This window comes from Macrobrachium nipponense, chromosome 34, assembly GCF_015104395.2.
Source record: "Macrobrachium nipponense isolate FS-2020 chromosome 34, ASM1510439v2, whole genome shotgun sequence".
Taxonomy (NCBI): domain Eukaryota; kingdom Metazoa; phylum Arthropoda; class Malacostraca; order Decapoda; family Palaemonidae; genus Macrobrachium; species Macrobrachium nipponense.
In genome coordinates this window covers 49373854-49383086 of record NC_061095.1, presented here as the reverse complement: position 1 = coordinate 49383086, position 9233 = coordinate 49373854, and the positions used below count along the sequence as shown (strand labels likewise).

Below are 9233 nucleotides of genomic sequence, written 5' to 3'. Positions count from 1 at the left end.
TCCCACTGCTAGGTAACCAGCTGGTTCCTAACCATGTAAAAATATCTAATCCTTCGAGCCAGCTAAGAAAGCTGTTAATCAGCTCAGTGGTCTGGTTATACTAAGACATGCTTAAACTTTTTTTGTTACATAACTACAATTGTGTTGGTAAATGGATTACAGAGACGTGGGGTAAAGTTAAGCTATTTACAAATGACCCAAATTTTATTTCTAAATAAATAATTTAAGGAAATCAAATGAGGAACTAAACTGTTCTTACCAGTCCAAGGAATAGATGACTATTAAGCAACTAAAACAGCAAAGAAAAAATAAAATTATATTGGTAGGGAAGAAAAATAGCGTAAGAAACCTTGATGATATTTCACTGAATATCAATAGAAATATAGTCCTGTTTACTGATACACTCTAATTTATATGTGCTTCTGAACTGTAATTTGTCTGTATACTCAAATCAATAATGGAGTAAAGAAATATTGCCCTTGTTAAAAAATACCTTATCAAGTGTTCTATTAAAATCTTGCAGTTAGCAACTCTCATGAAGAGTTGTCCGAAGTGGTTGCCATTTATTTAGGATAGTTCATCTACAGATTTGCAAACTAGAGTAACAATATCTTGGATAGATTTTGCATTATTTACGCTGATGGATGTTTGTAGGTCTTCCATTCGCCTCCCTTTTGTGGTGCCCAGTTTCTGAGCTTCATTGAAGGACCCCTGAGCTTATTTGGTCATAAGGGAGCAGAGGTGATAAGAGAACCTAGTAATTCTATTTGATGAGAAATTCTTACACATTAAATAATTAAACAATGGCTGGCACTGTGTGCATTTACTAGAAATGTGTTGGCTGATCGTTTACACTATACTCAAAATGGATAAATGACATCATTTTCAAACTTTATCTGTACTTATTTATTGGGTAAAAGATGAGAATTCACTCAACTGTAACAAAAATTTAAGATCTGAATTGGGCATCATCCTCCTGTGCTGAAGGATGAGATAAAGGAAGGAAAAAGGATTACCAACATTCTGGTTCTGAGGAATGACACATGGCTCAGAGCATGTGAAAGGTCACTGGTTGCTTAACCCCACAAGTCCTGTCATGATCATGTGAGGCATGATAACAGCTTTGGAGGTGGTGGTCAGATTGGTTAAGGTGAGAATTTATGAATGAATCTTGCGGGAAAGCATTCATATTACTTGAATGGGCCATAAATAAACAATACGGGACTCTATAGCGTCCTCCAAGTCACTGCATGGGTGGAAAGGCAGTTACTCTTTAGATCTTGATGGGAGGTAATACTGCATCTCCTGCCGATCTCCAGCCCAGTACATCTGGCAGTGACAATGGTGAATTTGGTTTCTTGGGTGATAGAAGTGGAGGACGCAAAACATCTAAAAAGACATTGACAGCAGAATAAGTATCTCGCCAGTGGGAATATTATGTGATGGCGAGTTTGTTGAATCTGACAGTTAAAATGACGAGTGATGAAGAAAATGACATACTAGAGGGCTTAGGTGATCTAAATATTGATGATAATGGTGATGTTGATGATCCTACTTATCAAGAGTATACATAAGAGATGCAGGAAGTTATATAAGTGGTCAGTATGAAAGTGAAGTTGTCTGAGATGAAACAGACAGGCTGATGGGGGGACTGTATTTTTTAGGTGGTCTAGGATGTGCTCTTCGAGCATTGGTGCTGGTTGTGTTCAGATGCATGGCGTGTCATCAGCGAGAACTTCCAAACATGATGGGTGGACGGACGGGAAAGATTAAGTGCTGACTGCAGCTTAAGTAGTGACAACTAGTTAATCAGACTACTTCAAGCTTTTCACTGACAACGAGGTGATTCAAGTCATGGTTGACAAAACGAATTGCTACCTGTGTTACTGGGAGAGTGGAAGGCCTCTGTAAGACGAAGTGGATGGACGTTAGCCTGTGGGAAATTAGTGTTCCTCATGATAACGTTACTCATGCCCCATGTACTGAAGCAGTGTCAGGGATAATTGGTTGATGGATATTATTCTGATTATGCTCATTCACTCCTAGAAAATGTAGTTAACACTGAAAAATTTGGCCTTGAATGGAGGGCGAGAGATCAGAGCAAAATGAAAAAAACTACTAAGGCATAAGGCTGATATTACTGATGAAAGAGGAATTTACATAAAAGCTGGACTTCAGTTTTAAATGCACTATATTTACATTAATTTACAGAGGTCCAAGAGACTAATAAGGGGGCCGATTGGTCAATCCAACGGAACAATGGCTGGGGGCACCGAGACACGGCGTTTAGAAATTTGCGCAAACGGATTGAAATTGCAAGCCTTGCTCCAAGGGTTTCCAACTTCTACCACAATCAGGCACGGTGTTTGTCTGCATATAGATAGGACACTGGCATAAGGCAGGGGTTGGGGGGATTGGGGGGCCACATGAGGGCGAACGTTACACACTACTTTCTTTCAATCAAAAGTTTACAGGCCACTCATGGGGATATGAAATGACTAGGAATTTACACAAAGAGAACTATTTCGTTGCTTGAATTTACTAGGGGGATGTTCACCACTATCACAAGGGAAGTAATCACAGAATGGAACCCAGATGGGGGCCGGTGGGGATGAGAAACTAAACAAGTTGCCCTGGAAAAAGGAAATGAAATACAGACAAAGGTAAAACAATTCCCTGGCTTAACTGGAATTACTCTCACAGTACCTGGATCCTGGGGCTTGAACGTAGTCTTCTCCTTGATGTTTCTGTGCACTATGGACATTTGAAAAGCACTTGGGACTTCCCAGAGGAGAACAGGGGGAAGCAGAAAGGGGAAGAGGCGGCATCTGCAGGGTGAGATGGTAGGAGCATCTGACCTCTCTTAGGTCTAAGGTGGTTCTGAGGACGAGCTGCTGGCTTCTGATCCTTTTAAATCCTCGTCTCTGTAGGAGGTAATTCTGACAGCCAATGGGAGAAGAGATAGCTTTTTTGAGAGAATGGATGCTTACAGTTCAAAGGGGCAACTTGCATATAGACAAAGATGTATGGAACTGGTAAAAAACCTTACTTTCCTTGGTTCTGGCTTAAAATCTTGAACAATATGTTTATTCATACACCAGCATTTCCATAGCTTATGCCTCCTGATCTGTACCAGACCATCTATAGGTTTTTGCAATTCACAGACAATGACTTACAAGACCTCACTACCAATGATAGATTGTGGAAAATCAGGAAAATTATGACTGATACATGGACAATTTTCAAAATTCTTTTCAATCTTTCTAAAAAGATTGTGAATGATAAGTCTTCGGGTTGCTTAAAGGACCCCTTATTTTCAAGCAGTATCTTAGGTCAAAAGGGCAGCTGTTTGGTATGAAAATATACGTTATTTGTGATGCAAAACTGGATACATCATGGATGTTGACATATCCACAAATGATCATCTTTCATCGCCACTCTGGGCCTGTTGTGAGAATGGTTTGGGCCCCTTAACTTGGCGATGGGCAAATTTTGTATACAGACAATTTATACCCCAGCCCTGGTCTTAGTGAATATTTGCACAGCAACAACACGATACTGGTTGATATCATTCGTGAAAATAGGAGAGGGGTGTCCATTTTCCCCCCAGAGTGAAAAAATGAGACATGGTGTTTAGAGAAAAGATATCACCTTGTCATTAAATGGAAGGATAGGAAAGAATATGTTCTACTGACTACTGTACACACTAGCATACTAGTGCCCACAAGGAGACATGACCACTGACCAGGGGACCCAGTCACGAAGCCAGATGTTACTGTCAACAATGTGAAAAACTGGTGGCTTGTCAACAAGTCAGATATGCAGATAGGTACATCTGCGTAAGAAAACTCAAGTGGTTTAATATAGCATTCCTTCACCTCATAGATTTCTGCCTGCTGAATGCTTATAATTTACATAATCAAAGAATTGACAACATGAGAATAGAATACAGAATTTAGGCCAAAGCACAAGCACTGTGACCTATGAGGTTCAAAAGGCGTAAAAGAAGGAATACCTTGCAGCTGCACTTTGAATCAACTGTTAGGAGAGAATGGAAAATAAGATGGAAGAGAGATTATAAATGGAGGCACAGTAAAAGGAATGAAATGGGTTGCAGCTAGTGACCACAGAAGGAATGTTGCAAAGAATGTTTGGTAATTCCTACAGTGCACTGAGCTAGAGGGCAAAGAATAAAATAGAATATAGGATTTAGGACAAAGGCCAAGCACTGAGACCTACGAAGTCATCCAGCTCTGAAACCGCAAATGACATAATAAAGGTATATAGGCCTGAGAGGTGTAACAGGAGGAAAACCTTGCAGTTGCAATATGAAACAATTGTTGGAGAAGGTAAAAAGTCAGGTGAAAGAGAGGGAATATGAACGGAGGTACAGTAAATGGACTGAAAGAGGTAGCAGCTAGGGGGTGATGGAATGCCGCGAAAACCCTCAAGTAATGTCGACCGTGCAACACGCGAGATACATTGACGGCTCTAACCCCCGACTGAAGCTAAAGGACAAAGGCTATGCTGTGTGAGCAAACACCAAGAAACGCGAGCAGGTCAAGACTAAGAAGGTGTCCACGTGGTGGCCTGGCTGCAAGATGACCTTATAATGATGATAATATTAATAATTTTCTTTATTTATTTCAGCCCAGAAACACAAAGTACACTGGACTGCTTCAGACAATACCATAGCTGTGTCAAGTTTCAAGCCTGGGTCACACATTGGCAATTTCAGACTGTGACTGTCGTAATGACTGGGTTTGGCGATCAATACCCTATAGTCGGGAGCCTTGGGGCCAGCCGGCCCCCCACCAAAAAAAAATGTCAGTTGATAATGACTCCATGATGACTTCCGCAACGAACCAGTATGACAGCATTGCGCATGTTAAGATGAGATTTGGTAGGTATGTAGTCGTACGTGCAAGTCACCGATGATTTAGGCCGCGCCCACATTTAACAGTTTTTACGGGATGGCGACTTCTGTGAAAGCATGACAATTTTTGATGATTTAATTGAGATTTAGTTACGAAATATTCCGACTTACGTAATGGGATCGTACATAAACGTATATAAAATCTAATAACTAAATCAATATTTTCCATTTGTCTCCCACAGATTCAGTTTGTTTATGACCCCCATAAATCTTCGTCATGATTGTGTCGAGTCCTTGACGTTGGCTGCTTGTGTTACACAACTTAATTTTGATAAAAAATCCTATTGCTAGGAGTGAGGCAGATCAAGAGGCCTGGAGGCCTGGACAAATTTTACCAAGCTTGCCTTGCCCAAACTGACAGACAGCAACAGTGACTGGCAAGGCTCAATGTGACCATCTTTGTTATTATGTAGTTCCTTGTTGGATGAGTGGTTTATGTGCTCACCTACCGATTCGGTAGTTCCGAGTTCAATTCCCCGCGCTGCCAACGGGGAGTCAGAGAAATTTGTTTCTGGTGATTAGAAATTAATTTCTCAATAAGCTGTAAGTCCCGTTGCTAGGTAACCAATTGGTTCCTAGCCACGTAAAAATATCTAATCCTTTGGGACAGCCCTAGGAGAGCTGTTAATCAGCTCAGTAGTCTGGTTAAACTAAGATATACTTAACTTTTTGTGATTATGTAAACTCCCCTGCAGGCTCTGTTCTGGTAGGAATCAGTGATTTAAGAAAACCATAGAAAATGCCTTTTCATACTTCAGAAAATCATGCTGAAAAATTATGTAAATTTCCTGAATATATATTTCTTAAGTTGTATTCAGTGTCATATTTAGCTATATCGGAATTTCTCAAATTATATAATCCCAAAATATATTGAAAACGGAGGCAGCTGTGAGTAATTAATTAACCCCTTGAACTTTACTTCAGGCTGCTGACGCACATGACAGTCACACTCACCCCGCCTGCTGTGAGGTCTCGAAGTACAACTTGCTTAATCAAATGCCGTAAGTCGAGTGGACATTACGAAATTGTTCCTTGTTGCACTATGACATGGCAATTTTTTACAGTTGTCGTGGAATGACGGCGATTATGCTGGGTATAGTTGTGCATAGTCGCCATCAGTGGCGACTTGGTTACGATTTATGGCGACCTGGTTGTAATGAGATCGTAATAGGGTCGTAATTTCCGCCGTTACAAATTGCTCGGTCTGAAACTGCCCGTGAGTGAGCCAGGCTTTAGACAATGAGAGAGAGAGAGAGAGAGAGAGTACATGGGGAATTTATATGTCAGCAAAGTAATACAAATATCTTTTACTAATTTACGGGGAAATATATTGCAAATATCTTTGTATCTAACAATTTTCAGGGAAATGTTACAATTACGGGTTTTTGCAATGAATATTGCATATATTTCCTTACATGTTTGCAAGGTATTTGTTAGTAAGGATGTTGGATTTTAATATGCTAGATGATGTCAACGAGAGAGAGAGAGAGAGAGAGAGAGAGAGAGAGAGAGAGAGAGAGAATGCGGGCCGGGCACAACGGGGCAAAAGCGGTAACATGTTTACACTTTTGGATATTTGCTGGGGAATTTTACAACTAGTACTAGTGAACGAAAACTTAATTTTCATGCATCTAATTTTATTTTAAATAATTTACGATAACGTGTCAGTGCAGCTTTATTTGATACTCGATGCCGACACACACACACACACACACACAGAGAGAGAGAGAGAGAGAGAGAGAGAGAGAGAGAGAGAGAGAGAGAGAGAGAGAATGCGTGGGTTACCGAGTGAGCAGATGCAGAAGGCGAATAAATTGTTTGGCGCAAGCGAAAACTTTAACATTTTTGTATATTCATTGTCCACAGAGCACTCAGGGATTGTTGCTAACTTCAGTTCAAGTACAAAACTATCAGAATCACTCGATTACATAACTGGAACTGCGTTCATTATAAAATACATAACAAAAAAAAGCGGAATTTATTGAGGTAAGGGCTAAGAAGCCTCGCACCCACCGAGACCAAACGCTTCCCGTCTCAGTCAGTCAGTTGGGTCCCCCACTCGACGATACTGGCGGAATTTTTTGTATTCTCTTCCAACTCGCTGTGGTGAGTAGAGTACAATTATTTTAGATTAAGGACCATTCCTTTTTGCCCACCTCACAGTTTACCCAGTCTAAGAGTGTTGCTTTCAAGAGTGCCAGACCAAGATCAGTCAGACGCGGTAAATATTTATTGACCAATATTCCGATATTGGGTTGAAGGGTTTCCTATAGTACTGAAGCAATCTAAGTTGACAATCTCAGATCTCTCGTTTGGGGGAGATAATGGCAATATAAACCTACTTCGAGGTACTAGTACTAAACATGGCGGAAGCTCCTTGGGATGCCGTGTCGAGGATCAACGCAATATATACACGCATTTACATATTCTGTGGTCGACCATTTATATTAAAAAGCGATATCTTCGTGCAGTCGTCTACTTACGCATGAGTTTCCCCTCGATGTCTTTGACAAAAGTGGATACATACCGGGTTAGGAGGTCTAGGTACACTGATGAAGTCTATGAATCGAGATTCTAGGCGCCCGCAACATATTTTCCAAGAGGGGGCAAATTACTATATATATATATATATATATATAGATATATATATAATAGGTATATATATATATATATATATATGTATATATATATATATATATATATATAAATTTTCAGTGGAACTGCGATGCCAATAATTTAAGCGAAGCCAGACGCGATAAAGAAAGAAAGAAAAAAAAAAAACGTTACACTGACTTTCTTTTCAAAAGTTCCATAATCTGTTCGGCTGAATTCAAATATTTCTGGAAAGAACACCGCAGTTATATGCTGTACACAAATGTTATACAATGCAGAATGATACCTTTAATTTACTTAAACTGAAAGAATATATTGTAAGATGGAAGGGAAACAGCGATGTAGTTAATGTCAACAATTTGGAGTTCATGGAGGGGCGTTCTGTTTATAATCTTTCTATTAAAATGCCGACGTTTCGTATCGCTTGATACATTTTCCAGGCTGGCAACGATTATGATGGATAATGCTTGTATACATAATGAAAGGATTATATACATCATTTACTTAATTAATACCATGTTTACATCTAAACTAGAAGAAAGAGAAAATTTTTTTAAAAATTTAAAAAAATTAATTTTTTTTATCAAATGTTTTCTTAATTTTTAAATTTGTTTCTCTTGGTTCTAGATTAGATGTAAATATGGTGCTAATAAGTAAATGTATATAATCCTTACATTGTATCAAGCGATACGAAACGTCGGCATTTTAATAGATTATAAACAGAACGCCTCTTCGTCTTCAAGAACTCCAAATTGTCTACTACTGCCTGAGCGCCTGATCCTGCCCTTGGAGTTATATGTAATAAATGTTATGTGTATACAAACATACATATGTATACATATATTTTTTTCAGGATTTCGGGAGGGGGGGGGGCTCATGTCGACCATTATATCAATTTCATGAAATGTTATTTCTCCTACATGATTTCACAAATAAACCAACTTCGGAGAGTATCAGTAGGGATTATTCATCATGATTATATAGCAATTTAAATTATACCTTTTTTTGTACATATTACAGAGCATAATGAAAAACTCAGTCTTAACCCTAGTACCTGATTTATGTCTGTATGTTCTCATCTCCTGTAGTAGCCTACCAGTTCTTTATCCAACAATTTTGGTTTTTCTTGAGGCAAACCAACAAGCCCACAACTCAAATAGGCCTATCTTAGTACAGACCCGTTACTTATAATGATATCTAGTAGAAAACTATAGATATTGACCATAACATTGAATATGGTCTGAGGGCAAAATATATATATAGACTCATTAAGAATTCGGACCATCTCATTGACGTCAATAATTAACGTGAATCGTGTGGTGCCGCCCTGGTATTATGCAACATGTGTTAAATTGTTTAAATTACCCCTCCAGAAGCGGATGACGAAATCTTAATCGTTCCTCGTGCAGAAAAATTTTAAACGGGTTTTTCGTTTTAACCAGTGATATTTAGCCAACGACGACAACGACCAGGTTTGGGTTTATATATATATATATATATATATATATATATATATATATATATATATATATATATATATATTATATAAAAAGAAGAAGAAAAAGCTCGTATTGAGGCGTTAGCGGAAACACGTCCCTGGTTCCTGAGCACTCACTTCACCAACACAGTTGCGGGCACCTTGCACTATTTATGTGAGGTGCAAAGCTTTATTCCCTTGTTTACT

At 39.0% G+C, this 9233-nt stretch overlaps 1 protein-coding gene across 3 annotated transcripts in view; it reads left to right on the top strand.

The window, feature by feature from the left end:
• Nucleotides 1-6908: 6908 nt before the first annotated feature.
• Nucleotides 6909-9233, top strand: part of LOC135208045 (alkaline phosphatase-like) — a 50148-nt gene continuing 47823 nt past the window's right edge. For 2 of the 3 annotated variants that reach the window (XM_064240172.1, XM_064240174.1), the window contains exon 1: nucleotides 6909-7042. The gene's annotated coding sequence lies outside the window, so the exon portion shown is untranslated. Of the gene's footprint in view, nucleotides 7043-7117; nucleotides 7158-9233 lie in introns of those variants that run through there. The other variant, XM_064240173.1, reaches the window with a different exon arrangement.